The following is a 14,676-nucleotide window of genomic DNA, read 5'->3' on the forward strand; positions in this document are numbered from 1 at the left end:
CTTCTTCATCCATTCATCTACTGATGGGCTCTTGGGTTGCTTCCACATCTTGGGTATTGTGAATGATGTTGCGATGAACATAGGGATGAGCAAATCTCTTTGAATTGCTGATTTCATGTTCTTTGGATAAATACCCAGTTGTAAAATAGCTGGATCATATGGTATTTCTATTTTTAATTTTTTGAGAAATCTCAATACTGTTTTCCACAGTGGCTGCACCAGTTTGCATCCCCACCAGCAGTGTGTGAGGGTTCCCTTTTCTCTACAACCTTTCCAACACTTGTTATTTCTTTTCCTGTTAATTATAGCCATTCTGATGGGTGTGAGGTGATATCTCATTGTAGTTTTGATTCGTATTTCCTGAATCATTAGTGATTTTGAACATCTTTTCATGTTTCTGTTGGCCATCTGTATATCTTCTTTGGAAAAATGTCTGTTCATATTGTCTGCTCATTTTTTGATTGGGTTGTTTGTTTTGTTGTTGAGTTTTATGAGTTCTTTATGTATTTTGAAAGTTAACCCCTTGTCAGATATATGATTTGTAAAGTTTGTATCCCCGTTGGTGGGTTGTCTTTTTGTTTCGTTGATGGTTTCCTTTACTGTGTAGAAACATTTTAGTCTGATGTAGTCCCACTTGTTTATTTTTTCTTTTGTTTCCTTTACTTGATTAGACACGGTATTGAAAAAGATCCTTCTGAGACTGATGTCAAAGAGTGTACTGCGTATATTTTCTTCTAAGAGTTTTATGGTTTCAGGTCTTACATTCAAGTCTTTAATCCATTTTGAGTTAATTTTTGTGTATGGTGTAAGATAATGGTCTATTTTTTTCTTTTTGCATGTGGCTATCCAGTTTTCTCAATATAATTTATTGAAGAGAATTTCCCTTCTCCACTGTATGTTCTTGGCACCTTTGTCAAAGATTAGCTGTCCAGAGATGTGTGGTTTTGTTTCTGGGCTATCAGTTCTGTTCCACTGATCTGTGTGTGTTTTTTCTGCCAGTTCCATGCTGTTTTGATTACTACAGTGTTAGTACAAAATTTGAATTCAGGGAGTGTGAAACCTCCAACTTCGTTCTTTGTTCTCAGGATTGTTTGGCTATTTAGGGCCTTTTGTTGTTCCATGTAAATTTTAGGATTCTTTGTTCTATTTCTGTGAAGAACGTCATTGGGATTTTGATTGGGTTGAATCTGTAGATTCCTTTAGGTAAATTGACATTTTAACTGTGTATATTCTGCCAATCCGTGAGCATGGAATATCTTTCCATTCTTTATGGCTTCTTCGATTCAGTTTCATAATCTTTTGTCCACTTTTTACAATGGGTTGTTGGTCTTTTACCTTTCAATTTCCTAGGAACTCTACATATTAGAGAGATTAGTCATTTACCCATTATATGAGTTACAAATATTATTTTAATTTGTCATTCATATTTTACTTTGTTTTTGTTATGTAGATGTGTATCATTATTATGTAGGCACATTAATCAATAACATTTATTTGTGTGTTCTGGCTTTTGAGTCATAGTTAGAAAGACCTTCCACGTGTGTAGAGTATAGTGGAATACATTTCTGTTTCCTTCCAGGAATTTTTTGATTTGATTTTTGCTAACATTTAAATCTTTTATTCATTTTTAATTTATCCTGGTATTTATCAAGCGTTTATCCTGTCTTTTCTGCATAAACTGTACTTCAGGTTACTAAATAAGTGAAGAGAGAAAGAATATCCTAATAGAAATATTCTAGCTACTCAATGAAAAAGAAATGTTAGAATAGAATATCACCATTTTGCAATACCTGTTAAGTAATGGATCTATACAGTGATCATCAATGACTGCTAACATAAAAAGGGGCCCCTGGTGGAAATATAGAACACCAACTAAGAGGAAAATCGTCAAAGTAAAATTAAACTTGATTCCGATCTCTCTGATCAAACCATCCACAACTAACTTATTTTGTGAAAATGTATGAGACACAAGAACATATTAAATGATTTCATGAGGATGCATGGAGCAAAATCCAGAATGTGGAAAAATCAATAGTACAAATGTCTAATGTCTTTGATAAATACTTCGCGAGAAAAGATGGGGGAAGGGTCAACTCTTTCTGGCCATGATGGAGTAACTAGGATTGTTACTTACTCTCCTTCCATAAGCCACCAGAAAACTAGGTATATGTAATATATGAAAAAACTTTTTCCAAACATCTAACAACATGCTGCTCAGCGTTGATCCACATGACGGGTCAGGTGGGTGGAAAATAAAAGTGAATGACAGTTGGGATCTCTACAAAGAAATGAGAGACTGAAAATAGTAAATACATGAATAAATATAAAAGATCCTTTTTATTCTTTAAAATTTCTTCAAAAGATAATTGACTCTTGAAAGCAAAATAACAATATACTGTCGAGTTTCTATTTTATGTGAATGTGAAATGTATAACAACAATAATGCAGAAGACAGGGTGGAGGAAGTAGAAGTATAATGTTATGAAGATCTCACAGTATATGTGAAGTGATATAATATTCAGTGAAGGTAGAATGTGATAAGTTAAAAGTGCACATTTTAAATTGTGGAGAAACCACTAAGAAAATAAAATGAGGTAGAGCTAATAAAGCAATAGTGGAAATAAAATAGAATTTCAAAAAATCACTAGAAGAAAAGCAGAAAAAAACAACAGATGAAACAAATAGCAAGATGATGAATTTAAACACAACAATATAGATAATCATGCTAGATGTAAATTGTCTAAACTCTCCAATTATAAGATAGATTGTCAGATGGGATAAAAAAGCAAGACCCAATGTATGCTATCTAAAGGAATTCCCATTTTAAATATAAAGACAGAGATTAAAGTAGGAGAATGAAAAAGATATACCATAAAGAGATTAAGCATATGAAACCTGCAGTGGCTATATTAATATCAGACAAAGTAGGCTTCAGAACAAGACCATCTCTGTACCAGGGATGAAGAAGGACATTTTATAACGATAAATAGGGTAATTCATCAACAAGACAAAATAATGCTGAATGTGCATCACCTCATAAGTAACAGACCTTCAGAAAAACAAGAGAACTTCAAAATTCAAGAAGCAAAAACTGACAGAAATGAATGCAGAAATAGACAAATTCACAGTTACAGTTGGAGATTTCCAACACTCCTTTCTCAATAATGTACATTATTCCCTTTTTTTCTTAAGATTGAACACAGACAAGGGAAGAGAAATTGTGTTTCATAATTCAGATTTCTTCCCACCAAACTCTGACTTGTGGTTTCATTTCCACATTTCACACAATCTTATCATTGAGTGGGTGGGGTGGGGCCTGAAGAGGTGCATGGAGGGACAGAAGGAGGATGAACTATAAGACATATATTATGGTTCCAGATCCCGCACAGGGGGTGGCTTGGAATACGCCATCTAAGCTTTCTGGGCCTCAGTTTCTTCCTTTGTCAGAAAAAGACAGCAGTCTCCCCCCGTCTGACAGTAAAGCTGGAGTCCTTGAAACAACCTCGAGTGGACGGAGAAGGACGCTGATCGCAATGCCTCAGGAATATGACTCGAGATGTTCCCAGTGTTCTGTGAGGCTGATACTCAGCACAGCCTGGAAGATGTCTACCCAACCGGGTAGATGCTCTCAGAATTTTCACCAAGAGGCTAAATTACACTAGTTACAGCTGATCATGCCCTCAGGGTTAGCTATGCAGTAACTGGTGGGCAAAGGCTCGTCAAGAGTGACTAGAGATTGAATTTGTCCATTCTTGAGTAAAGTCATCTGCACTCAAAGTGCAAGAGCAGTGGGGGAGTGGGACCAGGAGACAGACGTGTGGTACGGAGAAGATGATCCTCTCCTCTCTTCAACAACAAAGGAGATTGGCCTCAGCAATGGGTAGAAAAAAGGGAGAAATGGCCATTTATCCCTTACTTTGCCATCCTTCTGTGATGATGTCAAGAGTGTTTTTCAAGAGCAGGAAAGTCTCTTTTCAGACTTAGAATTTGACAGTGGAGGGCCATCAACAAGGCCTTGGATTCTGATGATCATTTGGGCAGTCATCATGCTGCTGATAGGGCAGTGGAGAAGAAATTTCCGGTGTCTTTCTGTTATTGATTTCTAGCTTGATTCCATTATGGGCAGAGAACATACTCCATACAATTTCAATTCTGTTACACGTGTTGTGGTTTGTTGTAAAGCTCAGGATATGGTCTATCTTAGCATATGTTCCATGTGCACTTGAAAAGAATGTGTCTTCTGTGGTTGTTTTCTGGAGTGTTCTATAAATACCAATTACATACTGTTTATTGATGGTGTTACTGAATTCTTCTATATCCTTGCTCATTCTCTATGTAGTTGTTCTATGAGTTGTTGAGAGAGAAGTTTAAAGTCTCTAACTGTAGTTGTAGATTTGTCTATTTCTCCTTTCAGTTCTATCACATATTTTGCATCTATGCTGTTTGAGAACACACATTTAGAATTGCTTTGTCTTCTCAGTGTATTGACCATTTTATCACTATATAATGTCTCTCTCTGCATCTGGTATTTTTCTTTGTTCTGAATCTACATTATTTAATGTTAATACAGCCATTCCTTCTTTCCTTTCCATGACTAATATTTGCACTATTTATCTCTTTCCATCCTTTTATTTTCAACCTGTTTCTACTATAAAATTTAAAATGGTTTTCTTGTAAGCAGCATACAGACAAGTCATGTGTTTTTATCCATTCTGCAAATCTCTGTCTTTTAATTGGTGTGTCTAGATCCCTTACATTTAATATAATTATTGCAATGTTAGGGCATCAGTCTGCCATTATCTTTTGTTTTTATCATTGTCCTCTCTGGTTGTCATTTCTCTGTTTTCCCCTCTACATTCCTGTGGGTTACTTGAACAAGTTTTAGAATTCTATTTTGATTTATATATAGTGTTTTTAATTGTACCTTTCTGGATGACTTTTTAGTGGCTGCTTTAGGTATTAAAGTATACGTACACAACTTACCACAGTCCACTGGTGTTATTGTCTTACCAGTTTGAGTGACATATACAAACTTTACCTCCCTTTACATCCCTTAACCTCCCTTGTTTACAATATAATTGTCTTAAATTTATTTCATCTACATAAATTTAGAACCACATCAGACAGTGTTATAATTTTTTTTCAACCATCAAACATAATTTAGAAAACTCAAGAGGAGAAGGATTTTTTTACTACTTTCTTTCTTCCTGGTGTTCCGAGGTTCCTTCCTTTATTGTTTCTTTTCTGTTTCAGAACATCCTTTAGTCATTGTTTTAGAGTAGGTTTGCTGGTGACAAAGTCTCTTAATTAATTTTCCTTCATCTGAGAATGCCCTGATTCCCTTCATTCTCGAAGGATATTTTCTCTGGCTATAGAATTCTTGGTTGACAGCCCTTTTCTTTCTACACTTGAAAAGTATGGTCACTTTCTTCTTGTCTCCATGGTTTCTGATGAAAAATCTGGAGATGATCCTGTACCACCATGGAAGAAGAGCATAATATATCTCTCAAGGTTCTGCTGCTTCTATATCCCCTGTCTACAGAATGTTGGGACCCAGGCACCCCACTCCCCATCCCACTATGTATTTAGGATCATAAAGTATACATTTCCTGGTGCTTCCAAGTTTGCCCTTGTGCATCAGCCACTCCAGGATCACCCTGTGCTTGATGTCACTCAGCTCCATGGTGGGCCTCAGCTTGCTTTGATTTTGGTCAGTAGCTGGCCCTCCAGGACCCGTGTCCTTCCTAGGTCATTGCTGCCATCACCATGCCATTCTTAGAGGAGCATGATGTGGGGGCAGCCTGCACTCTTCTTACTGCCCTGCCTACCCAGACCTATGTATGACCTGCCATTTCTTCTCCCAACAACATGTGATTCTTGTGTGTTGACCAGGGTTAACTAGAGGGAATCACAACATGGAGGGGGTAGTAGTTTCCTAGGGCTGTGGCAACAAAGTACCACAAATAGGGGGTTTATAATAACAGGAATTTATTCTTTCACGGGTCTGGAGGCCAGAAGTCCAAAATAAAGGTGTTGGCAGGGCCATACTCCCTCTGAAGACTGTAGGGGAGGATCCTTTCTTGCCTCTTCCAGTTTCTGGTGACCCCATGTTTTCCTAGGCTTGTAGCAGTATTACTCCAATCTCTGCCTGCATCTTCACATGACTGTCTTCCCTCTCTGTATGTGTCTGAGTCCAAATTTCCCTCTTCTGTTACAGATACCAGTTATAATGGATTAAGGCCCACACTAATGGCCCTATCTTAACAATTAAATTTACAGAGACCTTATTTCCAAATAAGGTCACATTCATCACATTCATAGGTACTGTGGGTTAGGTCTTCAACATGGTTTTTTTAGGAGAACAAAATTCAACCCGGAAGAGGGCGGGACAGCTTAAAAAGTGAAGCTGAGTATAAATGTTAACAGAGTGCAAGGAACTAAAACTAAAACCCTTTTAAGGACACTCTCATGAGCTCACTGCAGTTTCTGGACATTTCATATAAAAAGAACCATATCTTATGTGGTCTTTCATGTCTGGCTTGTTTCACTTAGCATAATGCTTCCAATGTTCATTCATGTTGTAGCATGTAGCTGTACTCCATTCCTTTTTATGGCTAAATAATATTCACTGTATGATATACCTTATTTTGTTTATCCACTCATCAATTGATGTACATTTAGGGTATTTCCACTTTTTTGACTATTATGAAAATTACTTTTACCAGTCTTGTAGAAGTTTTGTATGAACAAATGTTTTCAGTTCTCTTGGATATATACCTAAGAGTAGAATCACTAAGTCACGTGGTAACTTTATATTTAACTTTTTGAGAAACTGCCACACTGTTTTCCACAATGGCTGCACCATTTTGCATCCTCACCAGCAATGTAAGCGTTCAATGTCTCCACAGCCTCACCAGTATTTGTTTTTCTTTTTCTTTCCCTTCCTTTCTTTCTTTCTTCCTTCCTTCCTTCCTTTCTTTTTCTTTCTTTCTTTCTTTTTCTCTTTCTTTCCTTCCTTCTTTCCTTCTTTCTTTCCTTCCTTCTTTCTTTCCTTCTTTCTTTCTTTCTTTCTTTCTTTCTTTCTTTCTTTCTTTCTTTCTTTCTTTCTTTCTTTCTTTCTTTCTTTCTTTCTTTCTTTCTTTCTTTCTTTCCTTCCTTCCTTCCTTCCTTCCTTCCTTCCTTCCTTCCTTCTTTCTTTCTTTCTTTCTTTCTTTCTTTCTTTCTTTCTTTCTTTCTTTCTTTCTTTCTTTCTTTCTTTCTTTCTTTCTTTCTTTCTTTCTTTCTTTCTTTCTTTCTTTCTCTTTCTTTCTTTCCTTTCTCTCTCTCTCTCTCCCTCCCTCTCTCTCCTTTCCTTCCTTCCTTCCTTCCTCCTTCCTTCCTTCCTCCTTCCTTCTTTCCTCCTTCCTTCCATCCTTCCTTCCTCCCTCCCTCCCTCCCTCCCTTCCTTCCTTCCTTCCTTCCCAACCCAGTGAGTATGAAGTAGTATCTTATTTCCATTTCCCTAATGACTAATGGTGTTGAGCATCTTTTCATGTGTTTATTGGCCATTTGTATATCTTCTTTGGAGATATATCCAAATCTTTTGCCCATTTTAATATTGAGTTATTTCTATTTTTATTGTGGAGTTGAAAGAGTTCTTTATATATTCTTGATTCTAGACCTTTTTCAGATATATAATTTGCAAATATTTTTTCTCATTCCACGGGTTGTCTTTTCATTTTTTTGTTGGTGTTCTTTGATGGGCAAAATTTTACATTCTGATGAAATCCAGTTTTTCTATTTTTCTTTGTGATTTCGGTGTCATATATTAGAAACTATTGTTTAACACATGGTCATGAAGATTTATACCTGTGTTTTCTTTCAAGAGTTTTATAGTTTTAACTCTTATATTGAGCTGTTTGATCCATTTTGCATACAGTCATGTGCTGCATGATGACATTTCAGTCAACAATGGACCGCATATATGGCAGTGGTCCCATAAGATTAGAACCATGTAGCCTAGGTGTGTAGTAGGCTATACCATCTAGGTTTGTGTAAGCACACTTTATGATGTTCACACAACAATGAAATCACCCAATGAGGCATTTCTCAGATCGTATCCCCATTGTTAAGCAACCTGTGACTTGTATATATGCTGCATACAAGAGACACACTTCGGACCTAAAGACACTCACAAACTGAAAGTGAAGGGATGGAAAAAGATACTCCATGCAAATGGCAATGAGAAGAAAGCCAGGATAGCAGTACTCATATCAGACAAAATAGACTTTAAAACAAAAACTGTAAAAAGAGACAAAGAAGGGCATTACATAATGGTCAAGGGAACAATCCAACAAGAGGATATAACACTTGTAAACATCTACACACCCAATGTAGGTGCACCTAAATATATAAAGCAATTATTAACAGTCATAAAAAGAGAAATAGACAGTAACACAGTAATAGTAGGGGACTTTAACACTCCACTTACACCAACGGATAGATCATCCAAACAGAAGATCGATAAGGAAACATTGGCCTTAAATGATACACTAGAACAGATGGACCTAGTAGATATATACAGAGCATTCCACCCAAAAACCGAAGAATACACTTTCTTTTCAAATGCACATGGAACATTCTCCAGGATTGATCACATATTAGACAAACAAGTCTCCATAAATTTAAGAAGATTGAAATAATACCAAGCATCTTTTCTGACCACAATGGTAGGAAACTAGAAATCACCTATAGGAAGAAAATCAGAAAAGCCACTAATACATGGAGATTAAACAAAATGTTACTGAACAACGACTGGGTCAACGAAGAAATCAAATAAGAAATCAAAAAATACCTGGAGACAAATGAAAATGAAAATACGACATGCCAGAATTTATGGGATACAGCAAAAGAGGTTCTAAGAGGGAAGTTTATAGCAATACAGGACTATCTCAACAAAAAAGAAAAATCTCAAATAAACAATCTAACAATGCACCTAAAGGAACTGGAAAAAGAAGAAAAAACAAAGCCCAAAATCAGTAGAAGAAGGGAAATAATAAAAATCAGAGCAGAAATAAATGAAATAGAGATCAAAAAAACAATAGAAAAAATTAATATAACCAAGAGCTGGTTCTTTGAAAAGATCAACAAAATTGACAAACCGTTAGCTACATTCACCAAGAAAAAAAGAGAGAAAGCACAAATAAGTAAAATCAGAAATGAAAGAGGAGAGGTTACAACAGACACTTCAGAAATACAAAATTTTATAGGAGAATACTGTGAAAAGCTATATGCCAACCAATTCGACAATCTGGAAGAAATGAATCAATTCTTTGAATCATACAACCTTCCAAAACTGGATCCAGAAGAAGTAGAGAATTTAAATAGACCAATCACCAGTAAGGAGATTGAAAGAGTAATCACAAACCTCCCCAAAAATAAAAGTCCAGGACCAGACGGCTTCCCTGGTGAATTCTACCAAACATTCAAAGAAGACTTAATACCTCTCCTTCTCAAACTCTTCCAAAAAATTGAGGAGGGGGGGAAGCTCCCTAACTCATTCTACGAAGCCGACATTACCATGATACCAAAACCAGACAAGGACAACACAAAAAAAGAAAATTACAGGCCAATATCACTGATGAACATCGATGCAAAGATGCTCAACAAAATACTAGCAAATCGCATACAACAATACGTTAAAAAGATTATACACCATGATCAAGTGGGATTTATTCCAGGTATGCAGGGATGGTTTAACATTCGCAAGTCAATCAAAGTGATACACCACATTAATAAAATGAAGAATAAAAATCACATGATCATCTCAATAGATGCAGAGAAAGCATTTGACAAGATACAGCATCCACTTATGATAAAAACTCTGAATAAAATGGGTATAGAAGGAAAGTACCTCAACATAATAAAGACCATATATGAGAAACCCACAGCTAATATCATCCTCAATGGTGAAAAACTGAAAGCTATCCCTCTAAGAACAGGAACCAGACAAGGATGCCCACTGTCACCACTCCTATTCAACATAGTACTGGAAGTCCTAGCCAGAGCAATCAGGCAACAGAAAGAAATAAAAGGGATCCAAATTGGAAAGGAAGAAGTGAAACTGTCACTATTTGCAGATGACATGATTTTATATATAGAAAACCCTAGAGAATCCACCAGAAAACTTTTAGAAGTAATAAACGAATATGGTAAAGTTGTGGGATACAAAATCAACATAAAAAATCAGTTGCATTTCTATACACTAACAACGAAGTAGCAGAAAGAGAAATTAAGAATACCATCCCATTTACAATTGCAACAAAAAGAATAAAATACCTAGGAATAAACTTAACCAAAGAGGTGAAAGAGCCGTACACGGAAAACCATAAAACATTGCTGAAAGAAATTGAAGAAGACACAAAGAAATGGAAAGATATTCTGTGCTCTTGGATTGGAAGAATTAACATAGTTAAGATGTCCATACTTCCTAGAGCAATCTATAGATTCAATGCAATCCCTATCAAAGTTCCAACAACATTTTTCACAGAAATAGAACAAAGAATCCTAAAATTTATATGGAACAACAAAAGACCCCGAATTGCTAAAGGAATCCTGAGAAAAAAGAACAAAGCTGGAGGTATCACGCTCCCTGATTTCAAAATATACTACAAAGCTATAGTAACCAAAACAGCATGGTACTGGCACAAAAACAGACACACAGATCAATAGAATAGAATAGAAAGCCCAGAAATAAACCCACACATCTATGGACACCTAATCTTTGACAAAAAAGCCAAGAACATACAATGGGGAAAAGAAAGTCTCTTCAACAAATGGTGTTGGGAAAACTGGATAGCCACATGCAAAAAAATGAAAGTAGACCCTTACCTTACTCCATACACAAAAATTAACTCCAAATGGATTAAAGACTTGAATGTAAGACCTGAAACTATGAAACTCTAGAAGAAAACATAGGCAGTACGCTCTTCGACATCAGTCTTAGCAACGTATTTTCAAGCACCATGTCTGACCGGGCAAGAGAAACAATAGAAAAAATAAACAAATGGGACTACATCAAACTAAAAAGCTTCTGCACAGCAAAGGAAACCATCAACAAAACGAAAAGACAACCTATCAATTGGGAGAAGATATTTGCAAACCATACATCTGATAAGGGCTTAATCTCCAAAATATATAAAGAACTCATGCATCTCAACAACAAAAAAACTAACAACCCAATTAAAAAATGGGCAAAAGACCTGAACAGACATTTCTCCAAAGAAGATTTACAGACGACCAACAGACACATGAAAATATGTTCAAAATCATTAACTATCAGGGAAATGCAAATCAAAACCACAATGAGATATCACCTCACACCCGTCAGAATGGCTATAATTAACAAGACAGGAAACAACATGTGTTGGAGAGGATGTGGAGAGAAGGGAACTCTCATACATTGCTGGTGGGAGTGCAAACTGGTGCAGCCACTATGGAAAACAGTATGGAGATTCCTCAAAAAATCAAGGATAGAACTACCATAGGATCCAGCTATTCCACTGCTGGGTATTTATCCAAAGAACTTGAAAACACCAATGCATAAAGAGACATGCACCCCTGTGTTCATTGCAGCGTTATTCACAATAGCCAAGACTTGGAATCAACCTAAGTGCCCATCAAGGGACGAATGGGTAATGAAGATGTGGTATATATACACAATGCAATACTACTCAGCCATAAGAAACGATGAAATCCAGCCATTTGTGACAACATGGATGGACATTGAGGGTATTATGCAAAGTGAAATAAGTCAGAGGGAGAAGGTCAAATACCGTATGATTTCCTTCATTAAGTAGTAGATAATAACAACAATAAACAAACACATAGAGACAGAGATTGTATTGGTGGTTACCAGAGGGGAAGGGGAGAGGGAGGAGGGCACAAGGGATAATTCGGCATATGTGTATGGTGATGGGTTGTAATTAGTATTTGGGTGGTTAAGATGATGTAATCTATGCAGAAATAGAAGTATAATGATGTACACGTGAAATTTATACAATGTTATAAACCAATGTTACTGCAATAAACAAAAAATTAAAAAAAAAAAGAAGATGTGGTATATATACACAATGGAATACTACTCAGCCATAAGAAACGATGAAATACAGCCATTTGTGACAACGTGGATGGACATTGAGGGTATAATGCAAAGTGAAATAAGTCAGAGGGAGAAGGTCAAATACCGTATGATTTTCTTCATTAAGTAGTAGATAATAACAACAATAAACAAACACATAGGGACAGAGATTGGATTGGTGGTTACCAGAGGGGAAGGGGGGAGGGAGGAGGGTGAAAGGGATAATTCAGTACATGTGTGTGGTGATGGGTTGTAATTAGTATTTTGGTGGTGAACATGATGTAATCTATGCAGAAATAGTACAATGATGTACACCTGAAATTTTTACAATGTTATAAACCAATGTTACTGCAATAAACAAAAAAGTAAAAAAAAAAAAAAAAATGCGAGCTAGGGGGCCGGCCCCATGGCTTAGTGATTAAGTGCGCACGCTACGCTACTGGCGGTCCGGGGTTCGGATCCTGGGCGCGCACCCACGTACCGCTTCTCCGGCCATGCTGAGGCAGTGTCCCACACACAGCAATTAGAAGGATGTGCAACTATGACATGCAACTATCTACTGGGGCTTTGGGGAAAAAAAAATGGAGGAGGATTGGCAATAGATGTTAGCTCAGATCTGGTCTTCCTCAGCAAAAAGAGGAGGATTGGCATGGATGTTAGCTCAGGGCTGATCTTCCTCAAAAAAAGAAAAAAAAATAGTGAGCTAATGTTGTACTTTTATTTTTTATTTTAATTTAAAGCATCTAATATCTCTTCATTAACACTGGTGCTGGTTTTCTCCATTTAATTAATTAATTTTAAAATCAATGTACACTATGTTTAGCCTTGTTTCACGATAAAGCTTTTTATCTGAGGTGTAAATTTAGAAAATTTTCTTTTAATATTGATTGAAACAATTCCATGATTTTTCTCTTTTAACTTATTAGTATTGTAAAGTATGTTAACAAGTTTACCAATTTAGACGATGTGTGTGTGTGTGTATAAAAGCTTGGGTTCCAAGGAAGGCAGACTGTCGAGGTGGAGATAAGAATGTAGGACGTTTATTAGGGAGTCTTCTCAGGATTAACAGGGAGAAGGAAGGAAGACAGGTTTAGGCAGGGGGAGTGAGACTGAGATGGAGTTACAACAAATGTCCACTCCACAGAAGATCTAAAGTTTGGATGGACATTTGGAGTGAAGGTGAGTGGGCTGGGCTTAATCCAATTGACCAATTATTGGACATGAACTTCCCCTGGGAAGAATGCTTGACCTTACGTAAGGCTTCTTTCCTCAGCAGAAGCCAATTTCCAGATAAGGCTGACAGCTGGCAGCACCCCCAGCAACTGGAGGACTAGGTCCTTCACAAAAGGTATAACAGAAGTATTCCACTAAAAGATGTGATTACCAGCACAGTGTTACATTACCAAGAGGTGTTTGTTAGCAAGCAAGGGGACACAAAGAGATGCCCATTTTGAGTTTTATCCCATTGCATTGCTTTGTCTATGGTTTCAGATGATGGGTCAGAATCATCTCTTCTGGAGCCATGGCACCAGAGGTAAACCGTGTGCCATCTGGTACCACGATGTAGAGACAGTTCCTAGTTCCTTGGAATTGGACAGGGACAAACCTCAGGCATGGGTTGTTCTAGCCTCTCCTTCACCAGTTCATCCTCACACATCTTCACCCCCACTGAACAGCCACCATGACTGCTCTTTGATCTCCCTCCTCTCTCAGTGAATAAAGCTGGTCAATAATCTCTTTAAGTACCTCTGACTTTACCTTACTGTGATGAACTAGGGAATCAAAACCACCAGGAGAAGAGTGCTGTCATTGGTGAGGGAGTCAAGAAGCCGTCTTGGACATTCCAGCCCCAGCTGATGCAACATGAAGAACCTAGGAACACAGTTGACAACCAGTGGGCACAGACATGTGGCTCTTGTCTAGTGCCCCAGCTATCTGCTGCCATTTGAGCCACTCCAACCGAAGCCCCAGTCTGCACGGAGCAGAGGCAAGTCGTACACTCAGTGCTCTGCCCAAATTCCTGACACATAAAATCATGAGCAAAATAAAATTGTTGTTTTATGCCACCGAGCTTTGGAGTGTTTTGTTATACAGTGATTAGATAATTGGATCACCTGAATAGATTCCTAGAATTGCTGGACAATTTGCACATGCATTTGTAATTTTGATAGTTATTACTGAATTGCCCACAATAAAAATTTTAACCAAATTAGTTATACTGGCATTTTATTCATTTCACCATATCCTTGCTCATGATTTTATCTGCCTATCTGGTGAAAAATTGTATCTTAGTGTGATTTTTATATGTTTTAGTCATATGACTGTGGTTGAATCATTTTTCATATGTTGAAGAACTATGTCAATTTTTTAGTGATATCTGTCTTATAGATTTGTTGCCCATGTTTAAATTCTGTTGTTAATCATCTTGATATTGATTTATAGAAGTTCTTTATGTGGCCAGAAATGATCATTTTACCTCCTTCTCTTAAATTTTTTAAAAAACTTCCAATTTCAATCACTGTTAGTTTATTACAGCTAGTGTCCAGAAGAATGTTAAA

The 14,676-nt window shown here is 36.9% G+C and overlaps 1 pseudogene; it reads right to left on the bottom strand.

Annotated features, from left to right (window-relative positions):
- Positions 1-14,676, bottom strand: part of LOC101389710 (GTPase IMAP family member 1 pseudogene) — an 84,463-nt pseudogene that overhangs the window by 56,664 nt on the left and 13,123 nt on the right.

This window comes from Ceratotherium simum, chromosome 1 (assembly GCF_057802395.1).
Source record: "Ceratotherium simum simum isolate JZ-2026a chromosome 1, ASM5780239v1, whole genome shotgun sequence".
Lineage (NCBI taxonomy): Eukaryota > Metazoa > Chordata > Mammalia > Perissodactyla > Rhinocerotidae > Ceratotherium > Ceratotherium simum.